Source organism: Leopardus geoffroyi, chromosome C3 (genome assembly GCF_018350155.1).
Source record: "Leopardus geoffroyi isolate Oge1 chromosome C3, O.geoffroyi_Oge1_pat1.0, whole genome shotgun sequence".
In the NCBI taxonomy this organism is placed as follows: domain Eukaryota; kingdom Metazoa; phylum Chordata; class Mammalia; order Carnivora; family Felidae; genus Leopardus; species Leopardus geoffroyi.
In genome coordinates, this window is record NC_059338.1 from 107068345 (window position 1) to 107093992 (window position 25648).

Genomic DNA, 25648 nt, shown 5'->3' on the forward strand with positions numbered 1-25648 from the left:
TGGCAAGCTGTGAGTCTTGGCTGATTGAGGAATACACAAGTTTATTACAAACAAGAGTATTGGACCCTGCCCAAGGCTGTTACTCCGAAAACACGTCCTTATTGCCCAGTCCCTGAGTGTGGATGGTATAGGAGGCTGAGCAGGACACTTTAGACCACTGTTCGGAGGAGCCTCGAGCACTGCACGGGGGTCCAAACCTGGCTTTGCTACTTAGAGCATGCAAGCTTCTAACCTCTCAGTGTCTTCACCTATAAAATAGGGGTGATCATAATGCCTATTTTTACAGGGCTGTGGCAAGGATTAAATGAATTCCCGCACACGAAGCCCTTAGCGCAGTGCCTTGTAAGTACCAATGAGGATAAAAATAAGAATTGTGCGCTCTAGCCGGAAAACTGTTTGGGATAAATCTCTGATACGAAGTTTGCGTTGCTTTTGCCCTCTCGAAAGAATTTAGCCTAAGCTTTAAACTTCAGCCATGTTTCTGGTTAATTGAGGTTTTGTTGGAGACTGTTGGTACCTAGGAGATACAGTTTGATGCAATCCATAGAAAAATGGTGTGCTTCATTATGCTTTTATTGTATTTATGAAGCTTATTGGGGGTTCTGAATTATGACCTTTCCATTGGGAGTCCTTTTCTGGCTCCAAGAAGTGTGCTCACAGAATCCCACCAAGTTTTAAACCCTCAGTTATGGTCCTTTCTCTTTTTCTCTTACGGTGGTTTTACACGACATCACATGGCTAAGCTAGAGCTATGTTTGTCACAGTCTCCTTCCCTCTGTGGTTCCAGCTTCGACTTGGCCAAAGAGAAATTTGTATGAGATCTGGAAGGCAGAAGGGAAATAGTGACCAACATTCTCTGAACACTGTGGTGTTGTTGTTGTTTTTTTTTAATTTTTTTTTCAATGTTTATTTATTTTTGGGACAGAGAGAGACAGAGCATGAACGGGGAGGGTCAGAGAGAGAGAGGGAGACACAGAATCGGAAACAGGCTCCAGGCTCTGAGCCATCAGCCCAGAGCCTGACGCGGGGCTCGAACTCACGGACCGTGAGATCGTGACCTGGCTGAAGTCGGACGCTTAACCGACTGCGCCACCCAGGCGCCCCACACTGTGGTGTTTTAAATGCTGAAAGAGACCGAGCAGAGGTGCCGGAAGACTCGAGCTTGTCCTCGCCCTTCCTGACTCTGTGATCCGCTCACTTTCCTGACCATTAGCTCTGCTGACCAATAGCAACTCACTCCCAGACGCAGGCGACAGCCTCCACGGTCTTCTCTAGTAGCCTTCTGTGCGTCGTCCTTCCCCCGCTGAAGTGCGTGTCTTCTCAGGTTCCCTGCAAGCTCCAACTTGTCCCTCAGTTGTATAAGGTCTTGCCCAAACCCCTTGTTCTGTAGCACATATAGAAATTCTGCTTGATTCTGCTTCCCTCCTCCAACTCTGTTACAGTTACTGTGGCTGGTCTCCAGGTCTGGCCTAGGGAACCACCTGCATCGTCACCCTTTTGTGAAGTCCCTCCACGTGGAGCCTGGATGGCTCCCTGGGTCTCTTGAATCACCAGAATTCAGTGGAAATGGCACAGGCCTCCTCTGGCCCTATGACTCAAGGGGACGGTGACTGCTGCTTGCACACTCATAGGTGCCCCAAATCCCGAGCAAGGAAGTCAAGCTACCTAGCTGGAGAGGCCACGTGGAAAAGCCCTGAGGCTGAGACCCAGACCCCACTGCCCCTCCGAGCCCGGCCCCCCAGTCACTGTCACCAGAGAAGATGAGAGAGGATGAGGGCAGGGGCATCTTGGACATTCCTGTCTCAGCTGACATCCGACTGTAGAGACAAGTGAGCCCAAGTAAGTCCAGAAGGAAAACTGACCAGCTAAACCCAGGCAATCCACAGAAGCAGGAGGAATAAGCAAATGGTTGTTTTTAAACCCTTTCTGTTGTGACGTAATTACAGGCTTACAGAAAAGATCTAATAATAGTAACCCCCAAATCTCCTATCCCTTTCACCCAGATGTTAACATTTCCTCCCACCCCACCACCCGGCCGTTCTCAGTTGTTTGAGAGGAAGTCACAATATCTCTTCACCCCTACACGATTCAGTCGTATCTCCTAAGAACAAGAACACTATCTTCCTTAAACTTAGTATAATTATAATATCAAAAAGTCAACGTTTTAATAAATGCCATCATGTGATCTCCACACCTTGTTCACGTTTTGCCAGTTGCCCCCCAGGCATCCTTTTTAGCAAAAGAAAATCCTGGTTCGCACACTGCATCCAGTTGTCCTTTCTCTGTAATCTCTTTTAACCTGGACCCATCCTGTTCCTCTCCCTTCTTTGTCTTTCATGACCTTGACACTAGCAAAGAATACTTACTGGCCATTTAGTTTGTAGAATGTCTGTCAATTTGGGTTTATGTGGTGTTTCCCCATGATTACATTCAGGTTATACATTTTTTGGCCGAAATATGGGAGAAGGGATCAGGTGATGTTAAACTTGAATGGGGTTATGATGGTGTCTGAAAGTTTTGTCCATATAAAATTACTATCGTTTTCTTTGTAATTAATAAGTATCTCACAGAGTGATATGTTGAGATCATGTGAATATCCTGTTTCTCATGACACTTTGATCCCCTCGCTTTAGTATCCATTGATGATTCAATTGATGAACCATGATGGCTGACTTTTGATTTCATCCTTCCTTCTGCATTTATTAGTATGCTACTGAAAGAGATTTCCTTCTTCCTCATTTATTTATAAAAATCAGTTTTAACTAATTATTTGATTCAATAGGTTATAATCTGTTACTATTATGAATTATTCTGATGCTTAAGTTGTCCTAGATTTGGCCTTTGGGGCTCTTATGATCTTTGATATGTTCCCGTCATTCTTTGGGCACTTTCGTACCGTTTTGACACAAGATGTTCCCAGTACATCTTGTACTGCCCCTGCCCCGGTCTTGGAATCAACCATTTTCCTAAGGAGCCCTCTTTCCTTTCAGAGGGAAAGTATTTAGAAACCAAAATCGGGGTTCCTGGGATGCCTATTGCTACCAGAGTGTCCTTGCGTTTTGGCTTTCTTAATGGCCAGATCTAGGAAGTATATGTCTGTATACACATGCACACATATACACCCACACTTTATTTTCTATCTCTCCCTTTGTATTAAAAACCATTGGTTCAGACCATAAGTTTATACTGATTTCTCTAATTCCGATCCAACACCACAGAGCTTCACTTTAACTCTCTCCTTCTCCATATTTATGACTTCCTTTTCCAAAAGTGAAAAACCTGGTTCCTATGAACCATGATATATTGTTCTATTTTCTTAATCTTAGGATATACATAAAGTAGTTTCAAAATTGTTAACCCATACCTCTGCAGGAAAAGAAAAAAAAAGCAAAGTTCAATGTTTACAGATAATTTTCGTGTCTAGCTTCAGAATAGACGGCTCAAATACTTGGTTCAAACGTTACTCAAGATAGCTATGGTTGGTGTTTTCACCACTAAGTTTGGGGTGGTTTGTTTTGCAAGGGATTGTAGAATGACTTTGGAAATCAGCATTTATCACAGGTCCAATGGGAAGAAGAAATCAGGCAGGACCTAAGTGACATCAAGCGCTGCGGAAAGACGTTTCACCTGACCCTTGTAGAAATAGGCATTAAATTATTATCTTCGGCACGTCTTGGGTGAGTCTGGGAAGAGAAGTATTGGCCTTGGGCCTAATTATGAATGAGGTGAAATTCGTCTTAGACATCCTGTCTCTCTCCTCTCTCCATCATTCCCATCTGATGGGAGTCTCGCCCTCCGGATACTCACTGCTCTCTGGCTGCCCTGAACATCCTGCTGTGGTTTCCCAACTTTGCTTTAGGTCTTCCTTTCAACCCTCCAATTAGTCTTTCTACTCTCAGCTGTGAATGACCTGTGAGCCCCTGAGAGGATAGCTGTCTAGTTAAACACATTCACAAGAGAGAGTGAGAATGTTAGCCAGCTAGTTAGGTACCCTCTCTTAGGGTACATGTGTGCTGCGTTTATTAAACTCAGGCCCTGGGGAAGCATAGAAGGGAGATGTCTTTGGACCAGACCTTTCCTATCCCGACCCCTGACTCCTGCCTACTTAAACCTGTGGGCTAGAATTGTCCTGCTGGGAGGAGCTAGAGGAAGGGTACCCAAATGTACGCCGGCTTGGAATCCATTACAGGTAATTTCCCACTTGAATGGTTTAATGCATAAATAAATACATTGCATTTATATACCTATGTTACTGGACTAGTGGGTTTATGAGCAATTATATTCCGTAGCTCTCGATTCAATGGAACGTCTTTACCATCTACCATGTGAGCAATACATGAAGCAACGTGTTAGCTGGAAGAACTGGTCCATGGAAACTATTAAGACCCCCCCACGCATCACCGCTGCCACCATCCAGCCACGTCAGCTGGATATGCCATTTCACATATGCCATTTCATAGGGTGGGATAATATTGGTGACTGTTCAAATTAAGGAGCTTGAAGAGAACTCCTTCTTGAGCTACTGGCTTGCTCAAGGGCACGGAGCATTTCACATACTGACCCGCACAACGTCCGTCCAGAAGGTGGTAGGGTGGGCTTCGGGAGCAGCTAGAAGGATTGGTCACAGACTATGTAACCGTTTCTCAGAGGTTTCAGAAATTATTTAGGGTAGGACAACCTTTCAATAAGAACAGAGAGTTTCCATTACAATCAAGATGAAGATTCAGAGTCCCTTAACTGAAATTTTCAAAGAGATACAACATTAGTCTGTACCCCAGGCTGGCAAGGCAGGGCATGATTCCCAATATAATGCCACGTCGGGTGAGAAATTGTGCCTGCCCATCCGAATCGGTCTCTGCAGCTAATTTCCTAAGTGTCTCAAGGGCAGAGCACGCTAAGTGAGCATATAAATTTGAGTGTGACAGAGAAATTTCCAGGGAGCTACAGTACAAGTTAATAAGCTGAGACTGAATTTGGAGGGATGATTAAAGTACCTTGGCTTGTCCGTCTTCTGTGGCAGAGCCGCTTCACTTGGGGTTCAGGGCTGGGCTTCAGGGCATCCCTGCACTCCCCAAACTTCATGGGGTTTTGTGTAACGTCCTCCTCGTGCATTTTAATGAGGACAGAGGCAGCAGCTTTCCCTGGATTCTCAAGGGGGCCCTTGACCCCTCAAAGGTTAAGAATCTTGATGGAGTTAAGCAATTCTGAGACCGGGTCTCCTGAGACAAGTACTGTAGGCAGCCTCCACCTGAGGGGTGACTCCTTATGGGTGTGTTCAGATATTTATAGCCCCCTGCCCCCACCCTAAATTGTGACAGGAAGTAGAGCCCCAGGATGGCTCAAACGTGCCATGACTACCTCTGCTTCCCTAGCAGGAATCCCTTTCCTCCTCAAAAGAGAATATTCAAATACACGTAAAGATTGGCGAAGGAGCTGACTGCTCTATTTTGTTTTTAAGAGGGAATCAGTCCTCCCTGAAGTCGTGTTCGACGTTTGTCACGCTGGGCTGAGGCAGGCTGGGGAAGCAATGCAGTGAGACGTATTCTGGAGAACAGTGAAAAACAAGAGGGTGAGTTATGCGGTATTTGTGACTGGATACGCCTGTGAGCTCAGTCTCCTCCTCTGCAAAATGGGGACGCTAGTAATGAGTTCTGACTGCATAGAGTTGTTGGTGAGGATTTCATGAGTTTATGCTCCGTCCAGCCCCAGAACGGTGCTCAACGGGCAGTAGGCAACATAGGTGGCTGTGTTATTGTCTTCACCATCAGTTTGATCGACATAGTCAGATTCATCAGAGTCCGTTGATGGTCAGCACAGACCCAAATTTGGAATCCATTTAGGATTCAACAGCTACGTAGAGACGAGTTCATCAGTTAAATAGTAGGTAGGTTCGATTAATTTGATTTCCGGAGGCATTTATGGCGGGGAGTGGATGGGCTTGTTTATCAGGGAGAGCCAGCTTCAGGCCTGGGGCGGTGGGTGCCACATTTCTGCCTGGCACAGAGCAAAGTTCCAGTTCATGCGATGGAGGAAAACAGTCTGATCTTAACGACCACCTCCTGAGGGTCATCCATATCGTAAGGACTCTACAGATTTTATCACCCTGATTCTTCTCGATAATTCTTTAAGGTCAGCTGGATATGCCATTTCACACGTGGGAAAATGGAGCCCCAGGCTGAGTAATTTTCTCAAGCTCACACAGCTGACTGGCATACACATTGACCGGCTCCAAACACTCAGCTTCCTTCTGATTTCACAATTATCAACCAAAATGAGAATCATTTTATGACGCCACCCGATTTTCCTATGTTAGCAATGCAGCTTCTTTCAGGAGACCTGGGGAAGGAAGACGGGATGGGAACCGTCGATTTCTTCATCACTTCTCAAATTCAGTGTGCTCTCCACTAGCCTCCCTTTCCCACACTCCGTATTCTGTGCACCCCTCCCCGATTCTTCCTCTTCTGCAGCCCTTGTCCCACTTAGCGTCATCACTGTCTTGCCCGGGGAGTCTCCTGGCTCCTTCACCGTCAGCCTCCATTCTCATCGTTACCAAGTCCTCACATTTCAGTCCTTAAAAGGCCTCTCCATGCTCAACACCTTTGCCCTAGTTTGGGTCTCATTGTTTTATGGCCTGGATGATCTCAACACTTCCCCAGTGGACTCCCAGCTTTCAGTCTCTCCCACTGTGATCCATCCTTCATGTAGTCTGCAACATTTCTAAAGACAAATTCGGGCTTATCATTCCTTTACACTTGACCTTAGCCAAAAGGCCAAGAAGCGATGTTTATCATTCCTTTTAGTTCCTCCAGTTGCCTATAGGATAAAGTCTGAACGTCTGAACTCCTTATTGTGGCTTACAAGGCCATGGTCTGGAGTTTCCAGGATATTCACCCCAAAATGAGCCACAGGTTCCCCCTCCTCTGGGAACTGTTCCCTCTTCCATGCAGAGTTGGGCTGCCAGTCACCATATTTGCAAAAATGTGACCTTACCTCTTAGCCATAGTAGATTCGACCAGGGGTAGTCCCATGAATGGACCCGTACCAGTCAGAGTTCTCTCCCCAAGAAATTGGATTTGGAACCACAGAATTACTTTCTCTGTGCCTGAGTCTGTCTCATGTAAACTCTAGAGCTATGAGCAGGACAGGGGTTCTGTGACATGAACTGGATTGTGCTGAATTCTTGTCTGGAGGGAGAGAGAAGGAAAGAGATGCCCGTCTACAGAGAGAAGCAGAGAAAAAGATGGAGAGTGAACACTGCCTGGACTCACCCTGACCTTCTACCTCCAAGTCTGAGTTCTTCCTGGCATCCTGGTGTGCCCCTGCCTTTGGGTCGTGAGAGATTTCCTGTTTCTTTATAGTAAAGTTTTCTCCTTAGCTTAAGCCAGCTTCAGTGGGTATTTACATGCTATTAAAGACCCAGCCAATCTGACCCTGCCTTTCCTCCCCACATCTCCCACCAGCTCTTCCACCTTCCCTCTGTCCTTTCTGTGCTTTCTTCTTTTGCATCAGCCATGAAAGCATTCAATTCCTTACTGTTTGCTCCGCTTTCGTTACGCCGCCTTAGGTCATGCTCTTCCTTCTGCTTGGAATCCCCTTCCCTATCTTATTTGGTCTCAGATACTCTTACTTACCCTTTAAGGCTCTGTTCCTATGCTACTTCCCTCATGAAGCTTTGCGTTAGTCCTTCCTGGGGTCTCAAGGCTTTGTTCATCCCCTGTTCTGGAACTTGCCCTCTTGACTTCGTGTTTATATGTCTGCCTCCCCATTAGACTGTAAGCTCCCTGCTGGCAGGATGCAGTCTTCCTCATTTTCTCAATCCTACTGTCTGTAGCTCAACTTGTAGAATTTCTTACATATGTTGGCCAAAGGAGGGTCTGTGGCTCAAAGTTCTTGGCATAGACATGGTACATGGGTGGGGGGGGGTGGTAGAGATGCCTTCAGAAGGAGCCCCAAGATGGGACTATTGCAGAAAGGGAAAGATAGGGAGCCTCAAGGAATCAAACCTGTACTCCCTCATTCTGGACTTCCCTCAAAGCACCCCATAGGCTCTGGCTTGACCTTGCTTCCTTTCTGGTCAGTAACTTAACATGGCCCCAGAATATTAGGGCCCCATGGCTGACCTTGGGCACCCCAAAACTTGGCAATGAATGAACATTTGACATTGTTGTTTCTGTTCCCTCCTTTCACATCCTCTCTCAGGCACCTGATAGGCCCACATTTCCTTCTGCCTATCCTTTCCCTTCCTCTTATCTCCTCCCCCCTCCACTGCTATCTCCCACCTCTACCCCTAGACATGCCACTCAGAATTCTTTCAGGACCCGTATCTTTGACATTTCACTTTATGAACTAATGAGAATTTATTATTTACTGTGCCAGGCAGTGAGCTACGTGCTCCCGGAGAGTTTGAGCCAGAAGGGGGACATTGTGTACCCAGCTCTGGTGCCCGATTCCCTGGGCTTGGATTCTGCTAGGAATAGGATTACTAATGGTTTCTAGGGGCCCCTGGGTGGTTGAGTTGGTTGGGCGTCTGGCTTTGGCTCAGGTTATGATTTTGTGGTCCATGAGTTCGAGCCCCACACCGGGTTCTATGCTGACAGCTCAGAACCTGGAGCGTGCTTGGGATTCCGTGCCTCCCTCTCTATCTGCCCCTCCTCCACTCACGCTGTCTCTATCCCTCTCTCAAAAATAAATAAAAACATTAAAAATTGTTTTAATAAATAAATAAATAGTGGTTTCTACCTCAGGGTACTGTTATAAAATTTAATGCGCGTGAGGCACTCAGAAGAGCACCAAGTATACAGTAAGTGCTCAATAAGTTCTTGTTCGTGGGTAAAGATAACATTCCTCCAACTTGCAGACACATGGGCATCCTAAGGAAGCTAAATGATATGGTGACCCTTCAAACCGATATTGTTAAATATCTGTTCAAACTTTATTTAGGCAGTGGTTTGCAACCTTTTGCACACACCGGAATCATCTGGAGGGCTTTAAAGACAGCTGGGCCTCACCCCCAAAGTGTCTGATTCAGTAGGTCTTGTACTGCCTATGGGTTTACATTTCTTTTTTATTTTATGTTTAAGTTTCTAGTTATTTTATTGTTGGAAGAACACTTAACATGGGATGAGATCTACCCTCGCAACAAAGTTTTAAGTGTAGAATACAGTATTATTTTAGCATCATAGTATAACGTATTATACATTTTTAAATTTTTTATGTTTATTTATTTATTTTGAGAGAGAGAGCACAAGCAGGGGAGGGGCAGAGAGAGAGAGGGAGAGAGAGAATCCCAAGCAGGCTCCACACCAAGAGTCAGATGCTTGACCGACCGACCGAGCCACCCAGACGCCCCATGTTATATATTAATTATAGGCACAGTGTTGTAGAGCAGATCTCTAGAGCTTATGAATCTTGCATGTGGAGACTTTATGCCCGTTGATTAGCAACTCCCCATTTCCCCCTCTTCCCTGCTCCTGGTAAATAACCACAATTCTACTCTCATTCTATGAGTTTGACCATTTCAGATACCTCATATAAGTGGAATGATGCAATATTTGTCTTTCTATGACTATTGACTTCAGTTAGCATAAGGTCCTCAAGGTTCATCCAGGATGAACCTCCTTTTTTTTTTTTTTTTTAAAGGCCAGATAATCTCATTGCATGTATAGACCACATATTCTTTATCCATTCATCCATCAGGGGATGGTCATTTTAGGAAATGACCATCAATTTAGGTCATTTCCACATTTCCACACCTTGGCTGTTGTGGATAGTGCTGCCATCAACACTGGAGTCCTAATTAATATCTTTTGAGATCCTGATTTCAATTCTTTTGGACAAATACTAAAAAGTGGGATTGCTGGGTCATAGGGTAGTTCTCTTTTTAATTTTTTGAGGAACCTCCAAACTGTTTTCCAGAGTGGCTGCACCAGTTTTGCATTCCCACCAACCGTGTACAAGGGTTCCAGTGTCTTCACGTCTTCGGCCAACACTTGATGCCTTTTATTTTTTTCTAATAGGCGTCTTAACAGGTGTCAGCCCATACCTCATTGTGGGCTTATTTGCCTGTTCCTCATTGTTTAAGAAACTATCATTTCTCCATTGTATGTTCTTAACGTTCTTGTTAAAGATTAGTTGACTGTATATGTGTGGATACGTGTGATATTATGTGTGATTTCTGGCTTCTCTATTCTGTTCCATTGGTCTCTATGTCTGTTTTTATGCCAGTCCATACTTTTTGGTTATTGTAACATATTTTGAAGTCAGGGAGTGTGATACTTTCAGCTTTGTTCTTTGTGTGTAAGATTGTTTTGGCAATTCTTGGTCTTTTGTGGTTCCATATGAATTTTAGTATTTGTTTATTTTTGTAAAAAATGCCATTGGGATTTTGAGAGGGATTGCATTGAATCTGTAGATTGCTTAGGATAGTATGGACGTTTTAACAATATTAAGTCTTCTAGTCCATGAACAGAGGATGTCTTTCTTGTATCTTCTTTAATGTCTTTCATCAGTGTTTTATAGTTTTCAAAATAGAAGTCTTTTACCTCCTTTGTTAAGTTTATTCCTAAGTATTTTTTCTTTTTTACTGCTATTATAAATGGAATTATTTTATTAATTTCCTTTTTCAGATAGTTCATTTTTAGTGTATAGAAATGCAACTGATTTTTGTATCTTGATTTTGTGTCCTGCAGCTTTACTGAATTCATTTATTCTAACGTGTGTGTGTGTGTGTGTGTGTGTGTGTGTGTGTGTGTGGTCTTTAGGGTTTTCTATATGTAATATCATGTCATCTGCTAATAGACATTTTCATTTCCTATTTGGATATCTTTTATTTCTTTTTCTTGCCTAATTGCTCTGGCTAAAACTTCTAGTACTACACTGAATAGAAGTAGTAAAGAGCCAGCCTCATTGCTTTGTTTCCTGGTCTTAGAGAAAAAGCTTTCAGTTTTTCACCACTGAGTATGGTATTAGCTCTGATGAATACAGATGCAAAAATCCTCAGTAAAATACCAGCAAAGTGCATTTAACAGCATGTTAAAAAGATCATGCACCATACTTAAGTTGGATTTATTTCTGGGCTGCGACAATGGTTCAATATATGAAAATCAATTAATATGATACTTCACATTAACGAATGAAGGCTAAAAATCACATCATGATCTCAACAGATGCAGAAACAGTATTTGAATTATGTCCTTTTATGATAAAAACTCCCAAGAAACTGAGCATAGAAGGAAATTGCCTGAAAATAACACAAGTTATATAGGATTTGCATTTGTAACAAGTTACCAGATGATGCTGATTTGCTGGTCTGGGGACTAAACTTTAAGAACCACTTTTTTAGGGCTAAAACTAACGACACAGGTAACAACAGTTGGTGAGGATACGAAAAGAGGAGCCCTCTTACACTGCTGGTGGGAATGCAAACTGGTGTAGCCACTCTGGAAAACAATATGGAGGTTCTTCAAAAACTTAAAAATAGAACTACCTATGACCTAGCAATTGCACTACTGGGTATTTATCCAAAGGATACAAAAATACTGATTCAAGGGTCACGTGCACCCGGATGTTTCTAGCAGCACTATCAACAATAGTCAAATTATGGAAAGAGCCCGAATGTCCATCAACTGATGAATGGATAAAGAAGATGTGGTGTACATGTGCGCGCGCACACACACACACACACACACACACACACAATGGAATATTACTCAGCCATCAAAGACAATGAAATCTTGCCATTTGCAGTGATGTGGATGAAACTAGAGTATATTATGCTAAGTGAAATAAGTCATTCAGAGAAAGACAAATACCATATGATTTCACTTATATGTAGAATTTAAGAAACAAAACAGACGTACATAGGGGAAGGGGAGGAAAACTAAAATAAGATACAAACAGAGAGGGAGGCAAACCATAAAAGACTCTTAATTGGAGAGAACAAACTAAACTGTTGGAGGGGAGGTGGGGGGATGGGCTCAATTGGTGACAGGCATAAGAAGGGAACTTGTGATGAGCGCTGAGTGTTACATGTAAGTGAGGAATCACAAAATTCTAGTCCTGAAACCAATACTACATACTATGTTAACTAACTTGAATTTAAATAAAATAGTGGAAGAAGAAGAAAAAAAGAACCACTTATTTACAGCCGGGGTTCACAACCTTGGTTGTACATCAGAAGCACTCAAAGAACTTTTTTTTTTTATTTGAAGTTTATTTATTTATTTTGAGAGTGAGAGCACAAGCAGGGGCAGGCAGAGAGAGGGGAGATCCCAAGCAGTCTCTGCGCTGATAGCACAGAGCCCAACGTGGGACTCGAACCCACGAGCTGAGCTGTGAGATCATGACCTGAGCCGAAGGCAGATGCTTAACTGCCTGAGCCACCCAGATGCCTCGAGAACCACTCAGAGGACTTTTAAAAACAACCGATTTCTGAGCTGTATCCTCTGGAAATAAGAGCAATCAAGTGAGGCCAAAGGCTGTTTATTTGGAGCTTGCCCTAGCAGGAGAATCAAACATTACCATCCTTTGCATTTGGTAAAGACTCAAAGGCAGGCTCTCTGGGCTCAGACCTAGTTTGCAGCGACACGGCTAAACGCACCAAGAAGGTTCAGATTGTGGGTAAATGCGGGACCCGTTATGGTGCCTCCCTCCGGAAAATGAAATAAGCCAGCATGCCAAGTACACTTGCTCCTTCTGTGGCAAAACCAAAATGAAAAGACAAGCTGTGGGGATCTGGCATTGTGGTTTCTGCATGAAAACCGTAACAGGTGGTGCCTGGACCTATATCGCCATTTCTGCTGTCACAGTCAAGTCGGCCATCAGAAGACTGAAGGCGTTGAAAGACCAGTAGAAGCTTCATCATGTGAAACATTGCTAGCCTATAATAAACCAATTAATTTAAATAACAAAATTTAAAAGAGAGAGAGAGAGAGAGAGACTCAAAGTCAGGCAGAAGAGTGGAGAAAAAAAAGAAGGCTTTTAGGTATGCTGTCTTCGGGGTTGTTGAAATGGGAAAGCTGGAAGGGGGCTGACCAGAAGTGGGGCATGCAATGTGATTGGTTAGGGGTGCATATTTGACTTTCCCTGGTTGATTTTCTGTTGGAAGCAGGGGCCAAAATTAGGAAAGCTGGCAGATATTAAGTACTGAGTGTTTGGGGCCAGTTGCTACAAAGGCTGTGTTGGTTTCCTGGGCTGGTTGCTGCAGATAGCGGGTCAGAATTCTATTGTCATATAAAGTCTGGCTGTTGTCCATTTGTATATTCAGTCTCTCAACCTAAACCAGTTGAATCAGAATTGCTGAGAGCAGGCTTAATTAAACACACACACACACACACACACACACACTTTTTAAACTCTCCAAATGATTCCCATGAGAGTCAAGGTTAAGAAGCATGATTTCAAGAGAGAGCCTAAGTGCTCTGCAGGGTAGGGGTGGAGAGTGAGGAAGGACGGTGGTATTGCTTTTCCTTTCCTCCCTTCTCCCCAGGAACAAATCCCCTGGGTGAAGTGATTTGTGTGCTAACAACAGGTTAGTGATTGTCTTTGAACCTGGAGGCACTCTAGATGATGGATCGCCACCCCCAGGGCAGGAACTTACTGAAAATATGACAGCTAACAGTATTTGCCCTTTGTTTTACCATCTCTCATAGATTGGCTTCCACTGAAATTAGAATAAAAACCAAACTCACCGGGACCTACATTGCCCCTGCCAGTTCTCTGGGCCCATCTCCTGCCCCTGTTCCCTCGGTCTCCACTCTCCCCCTTTACCACCCCCAGGTCAGCCTGTTCCTGCCACAGGGTGTGGTCCTCTCCATGACCGTTCTCTCCTCTCAGAGAAGCCTCCCCCAAGGCCTCTTGCTGGGGTACTTCTCACCTCTCTCAGTCCCTTTTAGTCCTGTTTCTCTATTTGCTTTGTAGCACTTACCTATCTGAAATTAATCAGAAATTAATCAGTGTGTAGGTTTATTGCCTCTCTCTCCCAAAAGATCTCTCCCCTAAGGCAGAGATCTTGTCTGTCAACAAGACACAGCTGTATTCTTAGTGCTCGAAACATAATAGGTGCTCAGTAAACGTTTGTTGAGTGAATTAAGGGGGCCAGGACTTTGCTGGCCAGCCTTCTGTCGTTTACTAACTCTGTGACTTTGGGCCAATTTTCCCATCTATAAGAGGGAGAAGTGATACCTTCCTAGGCTTTCTTGCAGAGCTGCTGTCCTGGTGCAATCAAATTTCAGTGGATTTAAGCAGAAATGTGCTCTTCAGTGCGGGAGATGCTATCATTACATCTGCATTTCAAAAGGACCTTCACCCAACATGATGGCTTACATGTCCGAGAGCAAGTCTGGTGAATGTAGGGATGTTTTGAGAGAATCAGGCACTTCCGGGTCCTCAAATGCTGCCACCCTAATCATCTCTGTGCCCAGAGCCAGTGAATGGGCTACCTTCCAACAGAATCTGTATCACCCGTGACAAGGGTGCTGTAATTTTGGGGGGGTGGGGTGGGGAGTCACTTGGGTGAAATCAGTTGAACCAAGAGTGAGGGTGTGGCAGCCAAGTGTGTTCCCCTCTGTCCTGCTGGGAGAACCCGTGGGGGTGCTTAGGTGGGACAGCCTCCAGCTGTCCACCTGTGTCTCCCACATGGCATTCGTGCCGAGACCACACTTGGACGGGGCTGCTCCCAGCCAGTGACTGAGCATGACAGAGATTCTGGAGTTGGGCAATGCCTGCCCCGTGGGCCATCTTTGCTCGGGAGCTCCTCACTGCCTGGCCAACACTTTCTCAGAGCTGCACTGCAGTCTGAGGTTACTGTGTCTCGTATCCCTCCCTCTCGCTCTCCTGTCTCAGATGTCAGACCTGCACTGTGGTCTGAAACCTCTCCCTGCTTCCTCCTGATTTCACCCCTTTATCCTTTAGAAGCGGTTCCCGTGGGGCGCCTGGGTGGCGCAGTCGGTTAAGCGTCCGACTTCAGCCAGGTCACGATCTCGCGGTCCGTGAGTTCGAGCCCCGCATGGGCTGACGGCTCAGAGCCTGGAGCCTGTTTCCGATTCTGTGTCTCCCTCTCTCTCTGCCCCTCCCCCGTTCATGCTCTGTCTCTCTCTGTCCCCCAAATAAATAAACGTTGAAAAAAAAAATTAAAAAAAAAAAGCGCTTCCCGTAACATATTGCTGGTGCATCTGATCCCATTTTGGTGTCTGCTTCTGAGGAGACTCACCCTGACACAGAAGAGTTGGAGACAACCCTTTATTTCTCCCTGTAGCCGTTCCCTCCTGGTTTTGATTTAGGCCCTGTAACAGCTTGCAAGGTATAAAAGTTTAATAAAGGAATCATCGATTAGGAACCTCCCCCACCCCGCCCCGTCTCTTCCTCCTTTAATGGGGTCTGCAGCTTCACTGGTGGGAGTAAATACTACTCTTCCCGTTCAGGGCCGAGGGAGGTGGCCCAAGGGCTGCTGGTAGAGAAGGGTCATGCAAATCACGGAAATGCATGCTTTGGGAAGTCCCCTCTTTTAGAATCCCCGGTGGACATATGCATCATTGCCCTCAAGGCCAGCTCATCCTAGGGTGGAAGCAGAACTTGGCAGAGAGGATTGGAAATAAAGGCAAAGTTGCCAAGTAGAACTAATCGATGACAGGGTGCAGGCAGAAGGCTAGGAGGAGGAAGCAGTGCCTGGTGGACATTATCCAGGGACAGTTCCCACTTGTCAACTGAAAGTATTCAGTAAGCACCTAAGTGCAGAAAATACTGCTTCAAGGGTTGTCCAGAGCAAGTGAGAGAGGGGATCAACAGGACGTTGTGGTAGGGGTCTTGGGGAACTTCTAGCCCAGTGGATTTCAAACAGGTCCCTGGAGTTACCTCTGGGATTTCCTGGCAGGATGAGTGGGGGTCCCTGCGGATATGGGTTCCCTTGTCTTCCCATCCTTCAACCCAAACGGCTCCAACTGCAAAGGTTCTGCCTCTCAAAACCGAGTCTGAAACTGCTAATGTAGTGTCCCCTCAGAAAAATGGACGCCCGGAGAAGTCGCGTGACTGATCCAAGGTCACACAGCAAGCTAACAGCAAAGGTGGATGGGATTAGAACCCAGGGCCCTTCACTTTAGTGCTGTTCTCTTTCTGCTTCATAATGCCACCCCCGCAAGGAATCTGTAATTTCTGTGTCAGCTTAGTGGCTATGTCAGCTTGGACATCATCTGTCAAACTTATTGGCCAATACATCGAGCAGACGGTCAGGCTGGGGTTGGGTAGATGTGTCAGTTTGCTGTGTAGAGAAAAAAACCAAAGCGATCTCCCTGCTTTTTCCTCAAGTTGTCACTTATGCATATGTTACTTCTCCTGACTCGCAGATACTTCAGTCCGTCATCGGACAAACGTTCCACTGCCGAGGCAGCGTCGAGTGGTGGGAAAGGCATGGACTCGGGAGCCAGACAGATCTGGGGTGGAGCGCTGACTGCCACACCAGGGCCTTCTCAGATAAGTTCACGTGATCTTTTGGAGCCTCGGTTTCTGCATGTGTGTGATACGGAGAGCCTATGTGACAGGTTGCTTTGAGGATTACAAATGATAGAAGTGAAGCACCTAGCCAGTGCCCAGCACATCGTAGGCGCTCCCTAATTGGTAGAGTGTAATAGAAGGGTGGGAACGCTTGTCCTTATGACCCTTAAGGAGGCAGCGTAGAGGGGGACACAATGTATGTGGCGGTGAGGAGACAATGAGCTGCTAAGATGAGGGAGAAACAAATGTGATCAGTGGTTTAGGGGAGGAGGGACTTGCCTTGAAATTTTAAGGGACGGATGGTGGTTGGGGAGGTGGAGGTTACATGAGGAGGGGATAATAACATGAGCAAAGAGGCAGAGGGGGGAGAATCAGAGCCATGGAGTTATGGGGAGCAGACTCTGGTAAATCACCGGAGTGTCGGGAGAAGCCGAAGAAACCCACGTCATTGCTCCAACGGGGAGGAAGATCCTGTGCAGTGTAAGATGGTAAATTCTAGGAACAGTCCATTGTTCTTGATGTGCACTCTGAGATGGTTAAGAGCTGAGGAAGGAGTAAACCCCAGGCTTTCTCATTTTTGTATCTCTGGGCCTTTGCCCCAACCCCTAAGAGGTGAGGAAACCGAGAGCCAAAGGACTCCAGTGACTTCCCCAAAGTCACGCGGCTGGGAGTGGCAGAGTTGGACCCGTACCATCTGACTCCCCAGACCCGTCGTTCCTTCCAGTTGCACACTTCTTTGGTTTCTCTGTAGCGTGAAACGCGGGACTGGGCAGATAGATAAGAAATACTTGGGGGAAAAGCAATCAATCTTTTTTTTTTTTTTTTTTAATTTTTTTTTTTTTTTTAACGTTTATTTATTTTTGGGACAGAGAGAGACAGAGCATGAATGGGGGAGGTGCAGAGAGAGAGGGAGACACAGAATCGGAAACAGGCTCCAGGCTCCGAGCCATCAGCCCAGAGCCCGACGCGGGGCTCGAACTCACGGACCGCGAGATCGTGACCTGGCTGAAGTCGGACGCTTAACCAACTGCGCCACCCAGGCGCCCCGAAAAGCAATCAATCTTGACTGCAGCTCAGATGAATAGCAGATGCTACAACAGTGCTCTTCACCACTAAGTGCGCATTGAACCCCTCCAGGGAGCTTAAAAAAAAAAAAAAAGGAATGTGGAAATCAGGCTCCAATGCACCACTTGCATCAGTATCTCAGGCAGGGCCTGGGCATCCGTGGGTTTTAAGGCTCCGCAGGTGGTTCTAGCGTGTGGCCAGGACTGTGAGTCATCGAGCTGAACTTGTAATACACCTGGTCCAACCTACGTTGGCGTTTCTCAGAAGGGCTCCTGAATGGCGCGCCATCTGTCTAATCCACACGCCCTTCCGCAGTCCTCTCATGGGCAGGCCGCGATCTCCCTCCCTCTCTCTTCTCCCGCCATATTGCCTCTTGATTTGGTCTTCGTACTCATGGTGGTGACAAATTAAACCTCCCGGAACAATCAAAGGAGACCTGATCGTGGGTGAGCCATCTGGAGATCCTTTTTGGTTAGCTTGGACTTTGGGGAGGCTGAGGGGAAGAAAGTGGGAAATGACTCATCCTCCAGACGAAACACAAAAATGGTACTTATTCAAGAAGGGTTGTGGTACTTGGGCTGTAACTTTTCCTCCTGTTTCTCAGTGATTCCAGATGGTCCGTTTTCTCTTCTGCACCCCCGTGGCCACGCTCGCCGCCACGTGTAGGAGGCCCGGACTCTCTGGGCCACTCCTGTTTCAGTTTACAAAGTGAATCGGGTTTAACAATGCATGTCTGTAAAATGCTTTATGAGGACCCGAGAGAGAATTCGCACGGTGGTTATCTTTTACAGTATTCTTTCTTTTATAGATGGTAACAGTAGAAGGAGTCAGTCCGTCACAAACCTTTATTGAACGTTTGTTTCGCCTAAAATGGAGCTAGTGTTACAGTCCTGCCCCGGTCCCCTGCCTGGGTCAGGGTGCTCATCCCACAGCTGCTCTATGCTTGGTGGTTCCAGGTGGCTCTCAGTTGTCACCCTCTCTGGAGTAGCGTCCCTGGCCAACAGGCACCTCCTCACCCAGGAAGTGCCACCCCTCAGGCTGGCCTATCCATGGCTGATGGTCGCGAGTACAAGATGCCAACCCCTTGACTCAAATGGGGTGTGCTTTAAGCCCCTCGCAATCATGGCTAGCATTGACCTGAGCCATATCCTTGCTTAGCCTTTTTTCCTTCTGGGTCCTTCCTTCCCTTCGGGCACCGCCTCAAAAAAATCACGGACTCTGAGGTCCTTCTTCAAAATACCTTCTAGGAAACTGACCAGAGACAGAAAGTTTGCTAGGTGTCGTGGGAGCTGCCAAGATGTTTGCGATATGATTCTTATTTGTGAGATGCTTCTGGGTCCATTGCAGAGGCAAAGCATTAACACACAAAAAGTTAATGGGGAAAGAAGCAAATAACAAGGAAGACACTTTGGGACAGGTCACAGGCACTACACAATATTTAGATGAGGTGTAGAGGTAGAATGGTTTCAAGGACGGTGGCAGAGACCCAAAGAAGCATCTGAGAGGAGGAAATAGCACGAACGAATTTATAAAGGCAAGAAAAAAACACAGTGCGGGACGCTGAGCTGTGGTGCAGGGTTCTAAACCTTAGGCTGCCTCGGGATTACCTGGAGGGAGTGACAAAACACGGGTCAGCAGCCCCACATGGTTTCTGACCAGTAGGTGTGTGTTTGGGGTGACATAATTGGCATTTCTCCCAAGCCCCCAGGGGATGCTGCTGCTGGTCCGGGGTCCACACTTTGAGAACCACGGCTGTAGTGGGCTAAGCTTTGAGAGACCAGGAATTGTTATTTTCTGGCATTTCTGGCAGGGACCCTCCTGCCACCACTCAGATTTCAGAGGAGACAGGGTAGACACTTAAAGATCACGGCATCAGATTCTTGTCCTCTGATTTTTAAGGAGGCATTCTTAAATCCCAGTAGAGAAGCAATAACCTTAAAAGCCTTGGCTTAAGAGTGCAAGGACCAGGGCTTGAGGGAGAAAAGGGTCCTCGATTTCCAGATTTCCAAAGCTTGGCTCTAAGTAGGAGAAGCTGCAGTTTCCCAGACTGAGATCCTAGGGTTCAGGATAAACCAAGGTGCGGCAACCAAGGGCCTGTCTCCTGTTTTTGTAAATACTTCTCGGGAACACAGCCGTTCCTGTTCATTTACACATTGCAGGGACTGCCGTCCTGCCACAATGGCAGAGCTGAGTAGTTGCCACAGAGAGGGAGTGTTTCACAAAACCAGTATTTCACATCCGGCCCTTAGAAAAAGTATGCCACCCTCTGCTACAAACCACAGAGGCAGGAACACGGGGTGGGGGGGGGGGGGGGCGGAGGGGGTTGATGAAGAGCAGTTTCCCCATTTCTGAGAAGGGAGATGGATGTCTTACCGGCTGATGGGAAAGGAGAAAGTCATTAAGGTGACGATGAATTGGTCACTTAGCCCAGAAATAAGGGTACGCACAAAGTTACGTTCAGAAAAATAAACTTGCATTTCTGCACTTCTGAGTCATCTGGGAAACTCCTATCTGCTAGGGGTAATTGAGCAGAGTCAGAATGGGAAGGGTGGAAGGTACACGTGGTCACACTGGGTGGCGGGCCCGGGGTGGGGGTGGGGGGGGGCGCTTTTACACAGGGAGGCAGGGAGTGGGTCTGGCCCTCCTGAGCACGCACCGCAGGGTCTCTAACTGTGAGGAGGTGTAGACTCAGGAACAGTAATCGTTCCCAAAGTCCTCCGGAGGCCACGCCTCATGCTGATCAAGCTGTCCTCTGACACTTCAGCTCATCTGAACCCCACCGCTCCTCTGGAGGTGTGGCCCTCTCTCCACCTTAGAGACGAGGCGCCTGAAGCCCTGAGAGTCCCAGTGACCTGCCTTGGGGCTCGGTGTGTGGGCTTCTCACCCCTCCTCGGGGCTCCCTCGTCATACTGCCCAAGAAAGGGGGAGGCTGACCCCCCCCCCCCCCCCCCCCCCCCCCCACCGAGGATGGCTGAACTGGGTCACAGGAGAGGAGAGAGGAAAGCTAGGGAGGACGGTTCTATATGTAATAAAGGGAATACACTCATTCGCTCACTCACACTTTCATTTTCTAGTTCCAGAGGACATATTCCTCCCCGACTTCTGAGAAGAAATACATTTCGGTTCTCCCTGCCCCTCAAAGCCCTTAAGTCCTTCAAAGCCGTTCTCTAGTCACACTTGTTCAGTAAAGCAGCACAGTGGAAGGAAGGAAAGCAGTAAGGCTTTACAATCAGATAACTTTGGATTTCAGGCCCAGTCTTGTCACTTAAGAGCCAGGTGACCTGGGGTAAGTCATTTAACCTTTCCGGACCTCAGGTTGCCCTTCTATAAACCAGGGGTCATAAGCTCCGCCTCCAGACGTTCCATGGGTAGCAGGTGTATGTGAGGGAGGGTTGTCTGCTGAGGGACCAGGTGCCATCGGCATCGCTCTATTGCCCCAGGAAGCCTTGCTGTGCTAACAGGACCGCTGTCTGACGTGGCAATTAACGTGGCTTGATTAAGGCATACACTTCATCAGAGGGAGGGGCAACTTGCAGACAACAACAGACAACCGGAGAAGAGGGATCTTGGGGGTCCAGATTCTTCCATCAGCCATAGAAAGGCGTGCCCGGGCCCAGGCACGTTTGGTCTGTGTTCCCATGAAGAGACCCCTCCTTCCACGAGTTTCCCTTCCTGTAGAGTAATCTTAGGAAAGTAGCTTGCTTTTTTTTTTTTTTTTAGGGTTTATTTATTTATTTTGAGAGAGAGTGCAAGTGGGGGAGGGGCAGAGAAAGAAAGAATCGGAAGCAGGCTCTGCGCTGACAGCTCAGACTGATGCAGGGCTTGAGCCCACAAACCTCGAGATCATGACCTGAGCCGGAGTCGGACGCTTAACCGACTGAGGCACCGAGGCGTCCCAGGAAATAGCTTCATCAGTGGGCAATACCTAGACAGCTTGGACCAGTAGTCTGGGTGCAGGGGGAGGGGGGCAGCGGAGGGGAGGAGGCAGTGCACAGAGAATATGTTTTCCTAGCCTAAGAAGCCACAGTAGGCTCCGGGCTAGCCCTTCCCTATCCTCTGGGCCGGGAGACCCTAGGAAGAGGAAGTGACTCTGTGATTCTGTCACTGCATTAAAACCGCACATGCCCGCATCTTGAACACTTGGGACTGGATCCCAGACCGTCTCCCCAGGGAGGAGCGGAGAGACAGGCTGTCTAATACCAAGTAAAAAGAAGCTCAGGGATGCTGGAAACATTCACAAAGCAGAGTTGGTTCTTAGCAGAACCACGGGTTTCATGTTGGGATGAAATAAACATCTCCCTCCCTGACAAGTGAGTTGAACTAGAAGTGCTTTCTTTCGACTTGTGCGATAGAGTGACGAGTCTGGTGAGATCTGGCGACCACAGGCTGGTTCGCAGAAGGATTTTTATTTGCTTCTCAGTCTTCATACGAAGCAGAGGGTCTGTGCGGTCGGTGGGCACCGTGACGCACCTCTGACAATTCTCCAGGAGGAGGGAACACCCAGTGGCTGAGTAAGGCCCGGGCCACGGTCTCTGTGCCCAGCACCCACAGTCCTGCGGTGAGTTAAGGTAAACGACCGTATCCACTCTGGAATAAAATAACTAAACAGCGAGATCCAAGCCTTGTTCTGAAAGGAACGATTTATTTAAAAATAAACCTTTGCCTGGAAGAGAAGCAAAGGCAACCAGCTCACATTCCCGGGGCCGACGTCTCGATAAAAGCCGGTGTCCAAGTGGAGGCTGTGAGGTATGGGATGGGCTGCCCAGGAAGGTGGTGGGTCTCCTCTCCCAGCAGCCATCAGGATAGGGTCAAAGCCTCACCAGCCTGCGATGATTAAGTATGGTTCTGTCCAACAGGCCAATGAACCAAAGGCCCGGTCAGTGACCCTGCCTCCCCCCTCCCCCCCCACCCCCCCCCCACCCCCCGTTTCTGCCATTACAAATTATGCGGCCATTAACATCCTTGTACATCAGCCTTGGGTGTGTTCGCTTCTCTGGGGGTAGATTCCCAGGAGTGGAATTGCTGAGTCGAAACTTCAAATCTTTCATTGTAATAGATGTTGTCACACAGCTTTCTCAAACGTCCATAACCATTTGCAGCTCCAGCAACAATGCAGGAGACTCCCCGTGGCTCTTCATCACCGCCAACAAACCCGTTTCATCTGCAGTCGCCCGCCCCCCCCGCCACCCCATCCGCAGTTCCGCTGCCCGTGGTTTCTGTTACCCGAGATCAACCGCCCTCTGAAGGCAGATGACACTTCTGCTGCTGGAAGGTCAGAAGGTCAGCGGTGGACTAACGCTACGTCACTGCGCGTGTGTCACGCCACTTCATCTCATCACGCCGGTATTTTATCATCTCCCATCATCACAAGAAGGGTGAGTACAGAACAATAAGGCGTTTTGTGAGACCACATTCACATAACTTCTCTGACAGCATATTGTTACAATTGCTCTATTTTATTGTTAGTTAACTGCTGTTTATTGTTGATCTCTTACTGTGCCTAATTTAGAAATCAAGCGGTATCATAGGTATGAGCGTATAGGTAAAAACATGGTGTAGATAGGGTTCGACACTTTACGCAGTTTCAGGCATCCGCTGGGGGTCTAAATTGTTTCCAGGCTGCTAGATATAAAGTCTGTTCAATCTGCAAGTTTCTCTGGCCAGCGTGTGTATCCTTTTGGAAGTTTGTTGCTTTTGAGATCTGCTCTTTTCTGAGTTGTCCCTTCCCCCCACTTTCCCCCCTTTCTGGGGGCTTGTCAGTTAGAAAGCGTTCTTTGCACATTGTAAATATTTCACAGTGAGGACTTACCTTCTTCAGCTTGAGAAAATTATTTTCTGTTCATTGAAAAAAATTTCTTTCGACTCTGTTTTCTGTGGTCACCTTGGAACGCTCATGGATGAGCCGGAAGTCCAGAGGGCAGGCCGTCAGGAAGAGCGAGGACACGGTGGAACCACAGCAAGATCCAGGCTTCCCCCCCACCCCCTGCCAGGGACAGAGCGGAACCTCTGCCCTTGGTGGTGCGGTGTGCAGGTTGCCTGTGGTCGCGGGGCCTAACACACACCTGGCCCGGGGGTCAGAGCAGCTGAAGGAGGATGCAGGGGAAGTGGGGCAGGTGCAGAGCCAGCAGATAATTTGAACTGCAAATTGGTTGCCGATTCATTCCCCCCGCCCCCGCCCCAGGTCTTGGCTTAAGAATCTCTCTTGTGGTCAAAATGTACAGCAAAGGAAATTCTGGGAAATATGGTTCAGCCTAGCCTGTGGACACATTAGAAGGCCACAACTTCCTTTGAAATCTAATTTAAGGGGCGCCTGGGTGGCTTGGTCGGTTAAGGGTCTGACTTTGGCTCAGGTCATGATCTCATGGGTTGTGGGTTGGAGCCCTGCATCGGGCTCTGTGCTGACAGCTCAGAGGCGGCTTCGGATCCTCTGTCCCCCTCTCTCTGCACCTCCCCCGTGTGCTCTCTCTCTCTCTCTCTCAAAAATAAATAAATGTTAAAAAAAAAAAAGAAATTTAACACTCATAATCTATTTAACGCTCCTATAACACACACATAGCTATGCACCAACTTCTCTTCTAAACATTTTATGTATATTAACTCATTTCATTTTTAGAATGCCCCTATAGGTAGCTGTTATTAATGACCCTATTTTACAGAGGGCGAAACCGAGAACAGAAAGGTTAAGTAAACTGCCTAACGTCACACAGCTGGTAAATGGCAGAACTGGGCTTTAAACCCAGATAGTCTGACTCCGGGGTCTGTGTGTTCTACCATTCCACTCTGCAAAGATCGTGTTGCCCTCTGGCCAAATGGGTAATTACGAGTGAAACACTGGTGAGGTGTAGAACTTTATGTTGGGAATTGCTTCTTTGGTTGTGTTTTTATTTTGGACTCTCCCAATGGAAAAGCTCTGTCGAATTTTTTTGCGCTGAGGAATCTGTTCCAGTAAATAGAGGGTCAAGATTAAGACAGACTGCTCAGAGAATCTGCATTCTGCTGTCACTTGATTTCTCTGTTTTAGCATCATGAGTGCACGCCCGGCCCTCAGAAGGATGAGGTGGGCTCTCTCTGGAGGAAGTGTGGGTGCTCCCTCCGTGCTCCTCCTGTCTCTCTGCGGGCTCTGGGCTCCTGAGGGCTGAGTCCCAGAGAGTGTGTCTGCAGCCTGCGCCGTATAGACAGGAGCTAAGAAAGTCTGCTTTGCTCCCAGCACCATTCCCCTGGCTCATAGGCGGAAGCCCAGGGTGCCTCCATGTCTTGGAAAAGCCTGGGGTCTTTAACAGTGAACATTAGTCCTGTCTCAGCCACCGGGAAGTCACAGAAATGTCAGGCCACCTTCCCTGTCCCTTTAACCTTGGAGTAGTTGGGCCACCAGAAAGGGTGAGAGAAGCAGGCTTATCTCCCAGCACTTGTAACCCTGCCCTCCCGCTCAGAAGCCCCTCGGCCACGTCTTCTGCCAAGGACCTGGGTGAGTAGGGTCACGCAGCCTCCTCAGCTCCTTCCAGGAGCCGGGGCCAGCGTGCACCTGCTCAGGCACACAGCCTTCCCGCCTGCACTTCTGGGTCCTGCCACCTGTGGCTGTGGTGGACAGTGCAAGATTAACAGACACTGATCCCCAAGAGTGAAACCTAGGGTGGATGGAGCCGGGGGGAAATCTGCAACTGCACAGCTGGATCCTTGCCTGCCCCGGGAGCCCCCGGGCACCTGGAGAAGGCCCGCTGAGACGTGACCGTGGGTCCCATCTCGAGCATGCATCAGAATTCCCTGGGAGGGTTAGTATACCACACCGCGACCCCAGGGCTTCTGACTCAGTGGGCCTGAGAATACAAGTTCCCGGCCGATGCAGCTACCACTGCTGGGAAGGCCCCCCCCCCCCCCAGCCTTGGAGGGCCACTGTCTTACTGAGCGTCGCCTTCTCCTCCGGGGCACGTCACCATTCCAGTACTGACAAATCATTGCTGTCCACCGGCCAGGGAGCAGCCTGGAGGCTGTCTTTCCTGCCCAGCCCCCTCACTGAGTTGGTCAGCATCAGCAAAACCACCTGGACGCTCGAAGCCAGACAGCCCAGGAGGCCCCGGCCCTCTGGCTGTTGATCCTGACG

At 47.6% G+C, this 25648-nt stretch overlaps 2 long non-coding RNA genes and 1 pseudogene across 2 annotated transcripts in view; 2 read left to right on the top strand and 1 right to left on the bottom strand.

The window, feature by feature from the left end:
- Nucleotides 1-4161: 4161 nt before the first annotated feature.
- LOC123586626 lies at nucleotides 4162-12905 on the top strand (annotated as a pseudogene).
- Nucleotides 12906-22164: 9259 nt separating this feature from the next.
- Nucleotides 22165-22603, bottom strand: LOC123585663. Its single transcript, XR_006706357.1, has 2 exons — nucleotides 22490-22603; nucleotides 22165-22374 (listed from the first exon to the last, which is right to left on the bottom strand). It is a non-coding gene; the product is annotated as an uncharacterized LOC123585663 (long non-coding RNA).
- A 130-nt stretch (nucleotides 22604-22733) lies between these two features.
- The window catches only part of LOC123585664, an 83868-nt gene continuing 80953 nt past the window's right edge, over nucleotides 22734-25648 (top strand). The window contains exon 1 of the long non-coding RNA XR_006706358.1: nucleotides 22734-22925. This is a non-coding gene — a long non-coding RNA (uncharacterized LOC123585664). The remainder of the gene's footprint in view (nucleotides 22926-25648) is intronic.